Here is a 14,231-nt window from a genome sequence, read left to right as displayed (position 1 = left end):
ATATAATCAGTTGATTGTCATAAGATATATTATAATTTTGACTTTTAAAATACAAATTAACAATCCAGGAGAAAACAATTTGGATAATTTTTTGAAACATAAAAATTTGAAACAACAATCCAAAAAGAAAACCCAAAGCATAGAAAAGATGCTAAACTTTTACTAATAATGCAAATTAAAATCAACTTTGAAACACCACTTTACATTCCTCAGCTTTATTAAATATATATTTTAAGTATTGGCAAAATTATAGCAAAACAAATTTCTTACAAGACTACTGCTGCTACTGCTACGTCACTTCAGTCGTGTCTGACTCTGTGCGACCCCATAGACGGCAGCCCACCAACAAGACTAGTATGAGTGTAAATAGGTATGTTGTTTAGTCGCCCAGTCGTGTTCAACTCTGCGACCCCATGGACTGCAGCTCACCAGGCCTCCCTGTCCCTCACCATCTTCCGGAGTTTGCCCAAGTTCATGTTCATTGCGTTGGTAATGCCATCCAGCCATCTCATCCTCTGACACCTTCTTCTCCTTCTGCCCTCAATCTTTCCCAACATCAGGGACTTTCCCAATGAGTTGTCAGATGACCAAATACTGGAGCTTCAGTTTCAGTGTCAGTCTTTCCAGTGAATACTTAGGGTTGATCTCCCTTAAGATTGACTGGTTTGATCTCCTTGCTGTCCAAGGGACTTTCAGGAGCCTTTTCCAGTACTACTTAGAAGGCATCAACTCTTTGGCATTCTGCCTTCTTCATGGTCCAGCTCTCACAACTGTATGTGACCAAAGGGAAGACCATAGCCTTGACTATATGGACCTTTGTGGCAGTTCAACACACTGTCTAGGTTTGTCATCACTTTCCTGCCAAAAAGCAATCATCTTCTGGTTTCATGGCTCCAGCCACTATCCCCAGTGAATTTGGAGCCCAAGAAGAGGAAATCTGGCACTATTTCCACCTTTTCCCCTTCTATTTGCCATGCAGTAATGGAGCTGGATGTCATGATCTTAGTGGTTTTTTTTATTATTATTTAGCCTTAAGCCTGCTCTTTCACTCTCCTTCTTCACCCTCATCAAGAGGCTCTTTAGTTCCTCTTCTCTTTCTGCCATTAGAGTGGTATCATCCACATATCTTAGGTTGTTGATGTTTCTCCTGCCTATCTTGATTCCAGCTTGTAATGCATACAACCTGGCATTTCTCATGATGTGCTCAGCATATAGTTTAAACAGATTGACAGCAGATAGCCCTGTTGTACTCCTTTCTCAATCTTGAACCAATCAGTAGTCCCATACAGGGTTCTAACTGTTGCTTCTTGACTTGCATACAGGTTTCTCAGGAGACAGGTAAGATGGTCTGATATTCCCATCTCTCTTAAGAGCTTTACACGGTTTGTCATGATCCACATAGTCAAAGGCTTTGGCATAGTCAATGAAACAGAGATAGATGTTTTTCTGAAATTCCCTTGCTTTCTTTATAATCCAGTGAATATTGGCAATCTAATCTCCAGTTCCTCTTCTATTTCTAAACCCAGCTTGGACATCTGGAAGTTCTTGATTCTCATAATGCTGAAGCCTAGCATGCAAGATTTTAAGCATGACCTTATTATCATGGGAGATGAGTGCAATTGTCCAATGGTTAGCACATTCGTTAGTACTACCTTTCTTGGGAATTGGGGTGAGGATTGACCTTTTCCATCCTGTGGCCACTGCTGGGTCTTTCAGATATGCTGACATAATAAATGCAACACCTTAATGGCATCCTCCTTTAGGGATTTGAATAGTTCTGCTGGATTTTCACTGCATCCACTAGCTTTATTAACAGCAGTGCTTCTTAAGGCCCACTTGACTTTGCTTTCCAGAATGTCTGGCTCTGGGTGACTAACCACACCATCGTAGTAATCTGGTTCATTACGATCTTTATACAGTTTTTCTGTGTATTCTTTCCATTTCTTCTCCACTTCTTCAGCGTCTACTAGGTCTCTACCATTTTTATCCCTTATTGTGCCCATCTTTGGATGGAATGCTCCCTTGATGTTTCCAATTTTCCTGAAGAGTTCTCTAGTCTTTCCCCTTCTGTTGTTTTCTTCTATTGTTAAGCACTGTTCATTGAAGAAGGCCTTCTTGTCTCTTCCAGCTAGTCTTTGGAACTCTGTTTAATTGGATGTACTTTTCCCTCTCTCCCTTGCTTTTTGCTTCTCTTCGTTCTTCTGCTATTCATAAAGCCTCCTCAGATAACTACTTTGCCTTTTTGCTTTTCTTTTTCTTTGGGATGGCTTGTTTGCTGCCTCCTATACAATATTACAGACCTCTTTCCAGTTCTTCAGGCACACTGTTAACTAGATCTATTCCCTTAAATCTAATGCAAATTCATTCGGGATTTTATTTAAGTCATACCTAGCTGGCCTAGTGTTTTTTCCAGTATTCTTTAGTTTAAACCTTAATTTTGCTATGGGAAGCTGATGATCTGAGCCACAGTCAGCTCCAGGTCTTGTTTTTGCTGACTGTATACAGCTTCTCCATCTTCAGCTACAAAGAATGAAATCAATTTGATTTTGGAATTGACCATTTGGTGATGTCTATGTGTAAGGTCATCTCTTGTGCTGCTGAAAAAGGGTATTTGTTATGACTAGGAGAATTACCAATAGCCCCAGAATGAATGAAGTGGCTGAGCCAAAGCAGATACAATGCTCAGTTGTGGATGTATCTGGTGATGAAAGTAAAATCCGACACTGCAAAGAACAGTATTGTATAGGAAGCTAGAATGTTAGGTCCATGAATCAAGAAAAATTAGACATAAATAGGTATACCTCATTGGAAAAAATTTGGAAATATCTAGTGATGTGGCAAAGATATAAATCCTATGAGTGAGCAGCAATTCCCCTCCTAGGTTTAAAGGGTGCATTAAAAATACTAATGTTAAAATATCTAATGCAGAAATATTTGTATTTGTAAAAAAAATTGGAAAATATTTTATATATTCTTTGTACGTATTAAAATGATACACAGCAGCCAAAATGAATGTGCTAGAACTCTAAATAAATCCAGTGTTTGATTACACTTGTGTTAGGAGTAGTTTAATAAAGCTGAATAAAAATGTCACATCAGTTTCTGTATTTCCATTAAGATGCCAGTTCTGTCACCATATGTGACTTGATACCAGTTGATATTTTGCTTTTTCTTTTCCTTCAGATGAATGCCTGAGTGGAGATTAATCCAAATGCCAAAAAATAAAATAAAAGGAATAACTGAGAAGAGCTAAGTCCTTTGTAGGATGAGCATCCTTCAGCAAATCCCCTTATGTTAATTTAGTGTGCATGCTAGTTTAGACATGCACACAAACAAACACACACCCATCAACCCCTTCTCTCTGTAGAATGAGAAACTTTCTCTGGCTCAGGGCTGAGTCACTCACTGTCTTTGTAGTGATTCTGCATTACCCTCTTTTACCTTCAGCACATGTCTTTTATGCTCTGTGCTTGTAAAGATCACACAGAACTATTGCATTTACTAAGTCTCGTTATGAATGTTTAATAGCTTTGTATCCTAAATGAAAGAATCTGTGCCCCTGCTGCTTATTCCTTACTTGTATTTCTATCTTTGTGCAGATACAAAGTCACAGAGACCAAAGATATTCAGCACAGAAGAGTTGCAAATTCAGATATCACAGAGGTAGGAAAATAATTTAAATAAACGATGTTGGCTAGAAGTAAAGGGAAAAAATATGTTCCTTCTTTTAGGCACAGTTAGGTTCAGGCTGTTTTGGGGAAGTGAAAATACAGATTCTGTATTACCAGATCCTCCAATTGTTCAAAGGATACAAAAAAAATCTAGGTCTGTGTGTTAAATCTCTTGAATTTTAAAAGTTGGCAGCTAATTTAACATATAATTGGAACCCTGTTTGGGCTAAACTAAACAGCTCTGCAGCCATAATTAGCCCCTGGGCTGCCAGTTGGAGATTTCTGTTCTATACACTCTGGAAACTGCTGATGAAGAGAAAGCAACTTATCCTTGAATGAAAAAAAAGAGCAAAAAAAAAAAACCTCAACAACCAAAATAGTTTGTTTTCTTAAAACAGTTGGCAGAACTCATCAGTTCCTTAGAAGTATATGTGCGGAAGAGTAGTTACAGATGCCACTTGGAAGAGAGCTCCAGGAAGCCATCAGATCCTCTGGTTCAGAACTGTGTTTTGGGGTTGATCCTCATCACCCACTGAAAGTGTAAGCAGCTTTTAGCAAGGAAGAGCTCTCTGCAGGAGGCTCTTCCAGAATAAATGACCAGAACTCTTCCCATGCTTCTCTTCAGTAATCTTGTGAACAAATGATGTGAACAAGATAGCGCCTAAAGAAAGACCTCACAGGAGCTGACAAGCCTGCATGCAGTGGGAGAGGACTATGTGTCTGACCCTCTATCACAATGATTAACTGAGATTCTTTCCCCGTTTCCCTTTAAAAACCTTCATGGCTGAGCAGAATCTTCAGAGTTGGTTTTCAGGACACAAGTATGCTTTCTTCTCAGATTGCCAGCTTTACTGATTAAAGCAACTTTTCTTTCTACCAACGGTTGTCTCCAGTGACGGCGTTTGAACAGCGAGCAGCTGAACCTGAATATGGTAACAGAAGTATTAAATCAGAGGTGGGATGACCCCTAGATCAGAGGGACAAAGAGATGGTTCTAGATAAGCGGCTGATCTAGACGACCCTTCCACCTCTGTCATTAAACAAGTGGTTTTTTTCTATTGTTGTTTTCATTTTTTAAAATACTCTTGGGTATTTAGACATATTTGCTACAATACCTGAAACAACTTCTTTGGAAACAATTTAAATGTCTAAAAGTAGGAAAGTATTTATGTTAACTGTTACAAATATCAAGTGAAATATGAGGCTAGTGTTAAATCAATCATTATAAAATCTATATTCAGGGTAGAAAGTATTAAGAGTGTTAAAAGAAAAGAAGTAGGGTTTTATATTATGATTATAACTATATAAACTGTATAAAAACATCAACTTATTATTTTTTACTTATTTTTAATTGAAGGATAATTGCTTTACAGCATTGTATTGGTTTCTGCCAAACATCAACATGAATCAGCCATAGGTATACATATGTCCCCTCATTCTTGAACCTCCCTCCCAGGTCCCTCCCCATCCTACCCACTAGGTTGTTACAGAGCCCCTGTTTGAGTTCCCTGAGGCACACAGCAAATTCCCATTGGCTATCTATTTTACATATGGTAATATATGTTGCCATGTTCAGCTCATTATTATCATAATTGTTTTAAGGTACTGGAATTAATGGTCACTTTTTTTCCTTCTAAATTTTCCATTATGTAGTTATATTATTTATATAATTAAAATTATTTCAAACCAATGCTTAAAATTAAACCTCCTTTTTCAGAACTATGTTTGTAAGCAGAAGAATTATGACTCCTCCCACTCCCCTCAGGACCCAGGGTGTTACAGTAAATCTCTCTTCAGGTAGATGATAGAGGAACCTCCAATTATTTGCTTTCTATATTCTCACAGCAGGATTCACCAGAAACTTATCAAGAAAGGTCTTCATAATTGAAAAGTCCCTGGAAGATATTTCATGATGCTATGGTTTCAGATCTCATCTCTGTTTTCCCACAAACTTTCTCTGGAGTCTTATAATCCACATTTGCATTAAACACTACTCAAACCATGTGGGGGGAGGGCAAACTGGCTTGCTTTAATACTGACACTTCTATGAATTTCCTTGCTTTCTATTTCTAGGTGAAAGAAACGAAATTTGGTGACATTTGTGAGCTGTCATGTTCCTAAGACAACAATCCCAACGGGCATAAGAGTAAAAGGAAATATGGTCTTAACTCACAGTTGTCTTTGCTTCATCTGCTTCAAATGTTAAAATTCACCCTTTTTATCAAAAAAGGAAGGACTCTTTAAAAGAAAAGCCAAATAACATGGCAGCCTTCCGGTATTCACATTAGTTTGAAAACAATTTTATTTGCACAGGGGTGGGATGGTTGATGCATAAATTGTTTTCATATATATGCATTCCCATGTGTATTTGAGTGAGTTGGTTAAAATCTGGGATGTATTCTGAGCACTGGTTCCAGATTAGGTTAATATTCATGGCAAATAATTGGGAGTGGGGGTGGGGAGGAGATACTATTGAGCATCTGCTATGTCCCAAGATTTTTACATGTATTACCTCCATTAATATATAAAACAGTCCCGCTTGGTAGGATTATTATCTTAAATTTACAAAGGAGGAAATAAGATCAGTGAAGTCAAGTAACTTGCCTAAAGACAAAAAGCAAATATATGGTATAAATAAGATTTAATCCCAGGTCTATCTGATTTAAAAACTCACACATGTTTAATTCTTTTAGGCTTTCCTGACTGCAATCTTTTGAAAACCTGTTCTAAATTAAGAAAGTAAGTCCCTTATTCAGAGCTACATGTACCATGTCAATATTTTGGAAACGATAGCATGCTTTCATTTTTCCTTAAGTGCTATGATCTGGTAAACAGCCAATAAAGTGGGATGCCGACCTCATCCACTGCATTAAGCAGATACATGTTCTTAAAGTGTTCTCAGTGCCAGGGAGGAGAAACTTTCTTCTATCCTTTTAGGTTAAGAATTAAACTGACATAAAACAGGTTAACAGGAAAGAGGTATACCTACTTATTTAACATTTTTATGTGACTACAAGAGGCCTCAGAAGGAAAATGAAGAACCGAAGAAATCGCTATGCCCAAAAGCTTATACACCTTTTACACAAGAAATGATAAACTGGGGAGATGGGACAAGACAAAGGGACTTGGGCTAGGAGCAGTGAACTGTGAGACAGTAGGTCTCTCTGGACAAGTCCATTTCAGTGCCAAATTCCAGTTTCTGGTGATAAAAACGTTCTTTCTTTCTGGTACAGGGAAGACTTCTTTCTCACGGAAAATTTTATGACCAACCTGCTTTTAGACAGAAAATGTGGAGGTCAGAAATTTTATAACCAACCTGCTTTCAGGTAAAAGTAGGAGTCAGAGAGCCCCTCCTGCATCTCTTGTATCTGAAATGTGTTCAGCTCAAAATAATCAATATGTCACAGTGGCATGTTTTTTTTTGGCGGGGGGTGGGCCACATTTTGATCCTCATCACTGGCTTTTATGTTCTGCTTTTTTTGAAACTGTGCAAGCAGGATGTGATGGTTCAACCATTTTTGTTTGCTTGTAAACCAAGTAAGATGATGTTCAATTTAGGGTTTCACAAGAGTGTTTTAAAAGCCAAGCAAATAAAGAAAGCTAGTCTCTTAGTATGCCTAGTGTTTTTCCTTTCCCTTTTCTTAGTTTTTTTTTTTTTTACAAGAAGTCAATATAGTAATAACCCTGGCAGAATAGACAAAATCCCTACAACTGGAATCTAGGCTCAAAATCATTATGAAACACAGATGTGGTCATGTTTCCCAGAGCCTGGTTCTGGTTGAAATGCTCTCCTTCCTGCTACAGAGTATCAAAAAAATGCATATTTGGTCAAACAAAAAAATCTCCCAAGTTATCTTAAGAGGTCATTACAAAAGCTTTTTTAAAATCTAAAAAATCTACTGGAGCTATTATTGAAATAATATCTATCTACTTCTCAACATAGATGCAAAGAGAGGTAGAGATACTGATGCAGATGCAGAGTTAGATAGAGATACAGATATCACACACCACACACACACACACACACACACACACACATCACACAGATGAGTGGGTCCAGTAATCTGGAACTCATCTCTTGCTTTCAAAGACAACAGTACTGGCATATCTAAACTAGCCAAGTCATACACCTGCTTTAAGATGATAAAGGGTGATTCTATTAGTGTTTATTAAAATGACCTCTGGATCAGGTACAGGGTGAAACAATCGCAGCATAAGGATCCAAGAACCTGAGTGAGATAATGAGTCTACCAAATGCTACACATATGCCAATTAGTTTGTTGACAAGTATAGTGATAAAAGTGTACAGGGGAGTATTTGGCAATAATTTTTCATTCAACACTTCAGAAGTCAATCTTCATGTTCCCACAATTGGAAGACTACAAATGCTGGTCATTCCTAGCACCTTGCTAGATAAACATGTACTAGTAGGCATTTAACTCTAAAAAAAAGTTACCTAAATATCTATGGAAGGTGGTCACCAGTTAAGAAGAATTAAAGATAACTTGGTGACCATATGACCTGACTTTATTCAGCATAGGATGAAAACAGACTCCACCAGCACTGGTAGCCTATAGATGCATTGCTATCATGCCATTTTTTTTTCCCTCATTGTGTAGATTAACAGATTGCCAGTGTTCAACATTGTAAGAAGTTGCTATTTTCCAAGTTATATGAAGACTGGAGAGCTCTATGATTATCCTTTATGGTCTTCAGGATCCTGTCTGCAGCCTTGGGATCAGGCTCCTGAGAGAACACTGAATGGTTTGTACAGTTAAAATGATCACACCATGCTGCTGCTGCTGCTGCTAAGTCGCTTCAGTCGTGTCCAACACTGTGCAACCCCATAGACGGCAGCCCACCAGGCTCCCCCGTCCCTGGGATTCTCCAGGCAAGAACACTGGAGTGGGTTGCCATTTCCTTCTCCAATGCATGAAAAGTGAAAGTGAAGTCGCTCAGTCATGTCTGACTCTTAGCGACCCCATGGACTGCAGCCTACCAGGCTCCTCCGTCCATGGGATTTTCCAGGCAAGAGTACTGGAGTGGGGTGCCATTGCCTTCCCCGGATCACACCATGAACCATAGCAAATCATGGTTCGAGCAGTATTTCTGGTAACCACTTAAAAAACTCAGTAAGAATAATGTTCACTGTTTATTATAGTTGTTCTATTAATAGAACTGAAACACCCTTAAATAAATGATATCATCTTTGAATAGATCATTGGCTATCTAATATTCCCAAGTGCCAGGAAACCACAAGCATTTGAATCTTGGTTCTCCAATTCTTTGGATTTAAAACTTAATGGCACCCCATTCCAGTACTCTTGCCTGGAAAATCCCATGGATGGAGGGCCTGATGGGCTGCAGTCCATGGGGTTGCAAAGAGTCAGACATGACTGAGCGACTTCACTTTCACTAAGCCTGCCTTAAAGTCCACAGAAAGGCTTATTCTTTATTGGTTACTTCAACCTTCATGGACTCCGTAATCATCCTAATCCCACAGCAATTACTATTAGTGCCACTGATTTAATAACTTACTCATGGCTGCTTTCTATGAACACTTTACATTGTGATTTAAGGTCTCCTAAGATTTCTAATTCCCGAGTGGAAGTCAGCTTCTAGGACATGTTTTTGGGTAACAGTTTGTCACCAAACACTATCCCAATTTCACAATATGTGCTTAGTAAATAGCTATTAAAATTGATCTTTTGGGTTGGACAAAAAAACAAACGGTAAATCCTCTTTTCTTCATTTGGTGTAACAGAAAAAAATGTGTAGTTGGATGTTGAGAGGAACTTTACCTATTGCCTTAAAATTGCCTTTAAAGGAGGAATTCATAAACTTTTTATATAAATGAACAACTAGTTAATATTTTAGGCTTTATCATTTATACTTTACTTTTTTATAGCTCTTTAAAAACTGTTCACAGCTCACAAGCCATACAAAAACAGGCCACAAACCATATTTGTATTGTGGGTCATAGCTTGTCAATCATGTTCTATGACACACAGACAAAACAACATGTGCTCAGCACTCTCAGCAAAAGAGCCCCCAGTAATAGGGGTCAGACTAATTTCCTCAGGGATCCACTAAAGGGAGCAAAATCTACACAATTCCTTATCTAAATGCTTAGCTATTGTTTATCTATCTCTCCATTATTTATTCATCTATTTTTGGCTTCCCAGGTGGCTCAGCTATGCAGAATCCACCTGCAACACAGGAGATGCAGATACAATCCCTGGGTCAGGAAGATCCACTGGAGAAGGAAATGTCAACCCACTGGGAAATCCCATGGACAGAGGAACCTGGTGGACTATAGGCCATGGGTGGACTATAGGTCGCAAAAGAGTCAGATACAATTTATCAACTAAAAAATAAGAACAACAGTCATCTATTTATCCATTATCTATAAGCCAATCACCTATCTATGTAGCAGTTATCTATCATTAATCATTTATAACCAAGCAAAATTCAGTTATCAATTATCATTTATTTATCATCTGTCTATTTAAAAGACTCTGGTATGGAAAGCGAGAGTGGGAGTCTTCAGCATCCTTGGTCTTGGCCTCATGGGGAATGCTACGTTAGTCTGAAGAGATTATTTCACACTTTCTCTAAAGTGTGAGGGGTGCCTGGGCATAGAGACTCCAAGACGATCTCTCATGGAGACTGTAAGATGCCTTCAAAAATGGATGCTGCATCTTCATTTACATTTAGATGTCTGCTTAGTTAGTAAACTTGCTAATTTACTCTGATCTATACTATGTGAACAAGAGAAGAGAATTAGGGGGGAAACAGATAAAATTCTCATGGGTATAACCAGCATGTTGACATCCCACCTGGGATCTAGGAGTAGGAATTACTGCAGTATACTTCTAGGGGGCAGGAAATGGAGCAGAAAAAGAGACAACATGAAAGCCAGCTTACCCATGGGGAGCTATACAGTTGGAAACCTTGCAATGAATTGCAAGGAACCCACCCTTGTGCCAACAGGAGCCAGCATGATCTGGCTGGCGTCAAGCCCTAACACCTGGTCATGGCTAGTCAGAGAGGAGATGGCTACCAACAGAATGAGGCCCACACCTGGAGTTAGGTAAGTCTGGAGATGCTCACTATTTTCTCTCAATCTCCTCCTTAATACCATCAACAAAGAAAGATCTACATTTTGTAGAAAATGGTGCAAGATGTATTTGAGAAGAGTCCACTGGCACACACACTCTGCAAGCAGTCACTATCACAAGTGAATCCTGTCCTGGAGGTAGGAGAAGAGATGCATTTTAAATCAAGCTTGAGATTCATTTTTCAACTAGACTGAGCATTGACAACTATCCAAAATATTACTAAGGGAAAAGAAAAGGGATTTGATAGAACACAGTTGAAAGCAGTGATTAGATAAAAAAAAAAATGTTTCATGTCTGTACCCCACTGAGTAGAACCATAAACATTTTCTTTCTTTTCCTTCCTTTCTATTTTTTTTTAATTCTTCTGATTGATGTGTCCATAAGTATTCAGCTTCAAGTTTTTTCATGAAATCTATTTATCAGTGCTCAGACCTGAAGTTTTTTAGGAGATGGATTATCTCAGTTGACTTCCCAGAAGCAAACCTGTGAGTATGATTCCAGTTTAAGTGATTTATTAACAAAGTGCTTCCAGGGGAAGCCACCCTGGGAACAGAAAAAGGAGTGGGGAAAGCAGGACAGGAAAGAGAAGGAAGCCATGCAAGGGGGTGAACTCAGACAAAGTTTCCCAAAGGCTACCTTCATCCTGATCTTGCAGGAAACTATGGACTGTGTATTCCGCCTCTACTAGTCTTCACCCAAGTCAAAGCTGCTGTCATACTCCCACACCTGCGAGTCACTAGTTAAGTCCACCCTTAGGGAATATAGCCCAAACTTCTGGTTCTCAGTCCTCCAGGAGCCCATGGGAAGTCCTCCAGTGGGGAAAAGAAAATTGTGAAAACAATATCTATTCCATCTCCACAAAGTTCTAGTGTTAGAAAGTGCTCCCTTAAATTAAACTGAAATTTCCATCCATCTAATTTCAACCTTAGCTGCTCCTGGAATGATATGAACTTGGACTGTTCTTGAGTTAATTCGTTTGGCCAACAAAGCTAAACACTTTCCCTTAAATTACAGTCATATTCAGTTCAGTTCAGTTCAGTCGCTCAGTCGTGTCTGACTCTTTGCGACCCCATGAGTCGCAGCACGCCAGGCCTCCCTGTCCATCACCAACTCCTGGAGTTTACTCAAACTCATGTCCATCGAGTCGGTGATGCCATCCAGCCATCTCATCCTCTGTCGTCCCCTTCTCCTCCTGCCCATATTACCAGAGACTAAATGCTCACACATTCAGCAACACATTAGGCCAAATATTTTCTGTGCCTTGACTGTAGCAAGTCTTCGATGCAGAGGAAGCCAGAGCATTCACAGAGCAGTCCAAACCGTTATGTTCCCATCAAAATCAGTCTCTCGAGTCAGATCTATAGCTTCTGGCTGGTTGATCCCCAGACCTCATTTGTTGGTGTTCAAAACAAAGTCTGGATTTCATTAACTGGGTTGAGCTGAGGCTGGGGTTGGACAATCACATAGTTCTTTTTAAAAATTTGTTTAACTTGGGGGTGAAGGTTGTTGCTGAGAGTACAAAGCATGAAGTAAATCATTTTTTAAAAAACTCTCACTTGCATTAAGGACTTAGAACAAAACATTACACAGGGAGCAAGACCAGGGTCTCTATTTGAATTGTACTAGCAGCTCCATGAAAAAGGATGCCCTTTGTGCTAATGGCTTTGAGCAACAGTGTGACAGGCAGGAAAGTGAAGGTATGGCTCCCTGGTTCATCCCTGTCATCCAGTAAACAAATGTTTAGTGCAGCATTATGCATAATAATCAACATGTGGAAACAAGCTAATGTCCATCAAAAGAAAAATGAATAAAGAAAATGTGTATACATATAATGTACTTATTCAGCCTTAAAAAGGAAGCGAATCTTGCAGTGTGCAACAGCATCAATTCCACTTACATGAGGTATTCAGAGTTATAAAAATACATACAAAGGCAACAAAAGCAAAAAAAAAAAAAAAAAGTAGAATTATATCAAACTAAAAGGCTTCTGCACAGCAAAGGAAGCCATCAATAAAATGAAAAGGCAGCCTAGGAAATGGAAGAAAGATATTTGCAAACCACACATCTGATAAGGTTAATATCCAACATATACAAGAAACACATACAACTCAGTATCAAAATAACCAAATAACCCAGTTTTAAAATGGGCAAAGGACCTGAACAAACATTTTTTCAAAAAAAAATATACAAACAGTCAACAGGTACATGAAAATGTGCTCAACATTACTAATAACCAGGGAAAATACAAATCAAAATCACAATGAGACATCAACTCACACCTGTTAGTATGTCTACTATCAAAAAAGATAACAGATAGGAGTGTCAATGAAGAGCGATTCAAAAGGAACCCTTGTGCATTGTTGGTGGGAATGTAAACTGGTGTAGCCACTGTGGAAAACAGTATGAGGTTCCTCAAACAATCAAAACCAATACAATATTGTAAAGTAATTAGCCTCTAATTAAAATAAATAAATTTAAATTTAAAAAAAAAGTAGAATTACCGTATGACCCAACAATCTGATTCCTTGGTAAATATCCAAAGGATATGTGTGTGTGTATATATATATATATATATATATATATACATACATACATATATATATAAAACCATGGATATATAACAAAACCATGATTTCAAACCATGATCTCAAAAAGATATCTGTGCTCCCATGTTCATAGCAGCATTGTTCACAACAGTGAAGGTATAGAAACAACCTAAGTATCCATTGACAGATAAATGAATAAAGGAAATGTGGCATGTATAGACAATGGGATATTTATTGTTCAGTCTTTAAAAAGAAAGAAATCTTGTCGTTTGCAATAACATGAATAAACCTGGAGGGCATTATGCTAGGGGAAATAAACCAGATCAAGGGAACACAAATACTGCATAGTTATCACTTTTATATGGAATCTTAAAAAAATTGAACTCATAAAAACAGAGTAGAGTAGTGGTTGCCAGGGGATTCAGGGCAGATGAAATAGGGAGAGGTTGTGCCCTTTGGTAAAAGGGCATAAACTTTAAGTTATAATATGAATAAGGACTGAGGATCTAATGTATAACATGGTGACTACATTTAATAACATTACTGATAACTGAAATTGGCTAAGAGAGTAGAACTGAAACATTCTTACCAAAAGAAAAAAAAAGTAAATATAGAAAGGTATATGTATGAGGTGATCCATGTGTTAATGAACTTGATGGGGGTAGCGAATCCTTTCACAACGTACATGCATATAATTCATCACATTGTGTACTTTAGATATCTAACAATTTGTCAATTATACTTCAATAAAGCTGAAAAAACAAGGATAACGGGAGGGATAGTTTTCAAAGAGAATTAATATTTGTTAACCATTCATTATGAAAGTCATGAATCAAATGCTATCCATTTATAGGCTATGAGTCTTGGTTTCCATCAATAAGGGCTACCAGGCT

At 38.2% G+C, this 14,231-nt stretch overlaps 1 long non-coding RNA gene across 5 annotated transcripts in view; it reads left to right on the top strand.

The window, feature by feature from the left end:
- The window catches only part of LOC109576583 (uncharacterized), a 126,288-nt gene extending 115,716 nt beyond the window's left edge, over positions 1–10,572 (top strand). The window contains exons 3-8 of one of the 5 annotated variants that reach the window (XR_011560774.1): positions 3,600–3,663; positions 5,745–5,946; positions 6,365–6,410; positions 6,905–6,997; positions 8,291–8,435; positions 9,857–10,572. This is a non-coding gene — a long non-coding RNA (uncharacterized lncRNA). Of the gene's footprint in view, positions 1–3,599; positions 3,664–4,069; positions 6,998–8,290; positions 8,436–9,856 lie in introns of all 5 variants that reach the window. The other 4 variants (XR_011560777.1, XR_011560776.1, XR_011560773.1 and 1 more) reach the window with 4 other exon arrangements.
- The last annotated feature ends 3,659 nt before the right edge of the window (positions 10,573–14,231 follow it).

The sequence above is a fragment of the Bos indicus genome, chromosome 2 (genome assembly GCF_029378745.1).
Source record: "Bos indicus isolate NIAB-ARS_2022 breed Sahiwal x Tharparkar chromosome 2, NIAB-ARS_B.indTharparkar_mat_pri_1.0, whole genome shotgun sequence".
Taxonomy (NCBI): Eukaryota; Metazoa; Chordata; class Mammalia; order Artiodactyla; family Bovidae; genus Bos; species Bos indicus.
The sequence above is the reverse complement of the archived record's forward strand: the minus strand, read 5'-3'. Positions and strand labels throughout refer to the sequence as shown.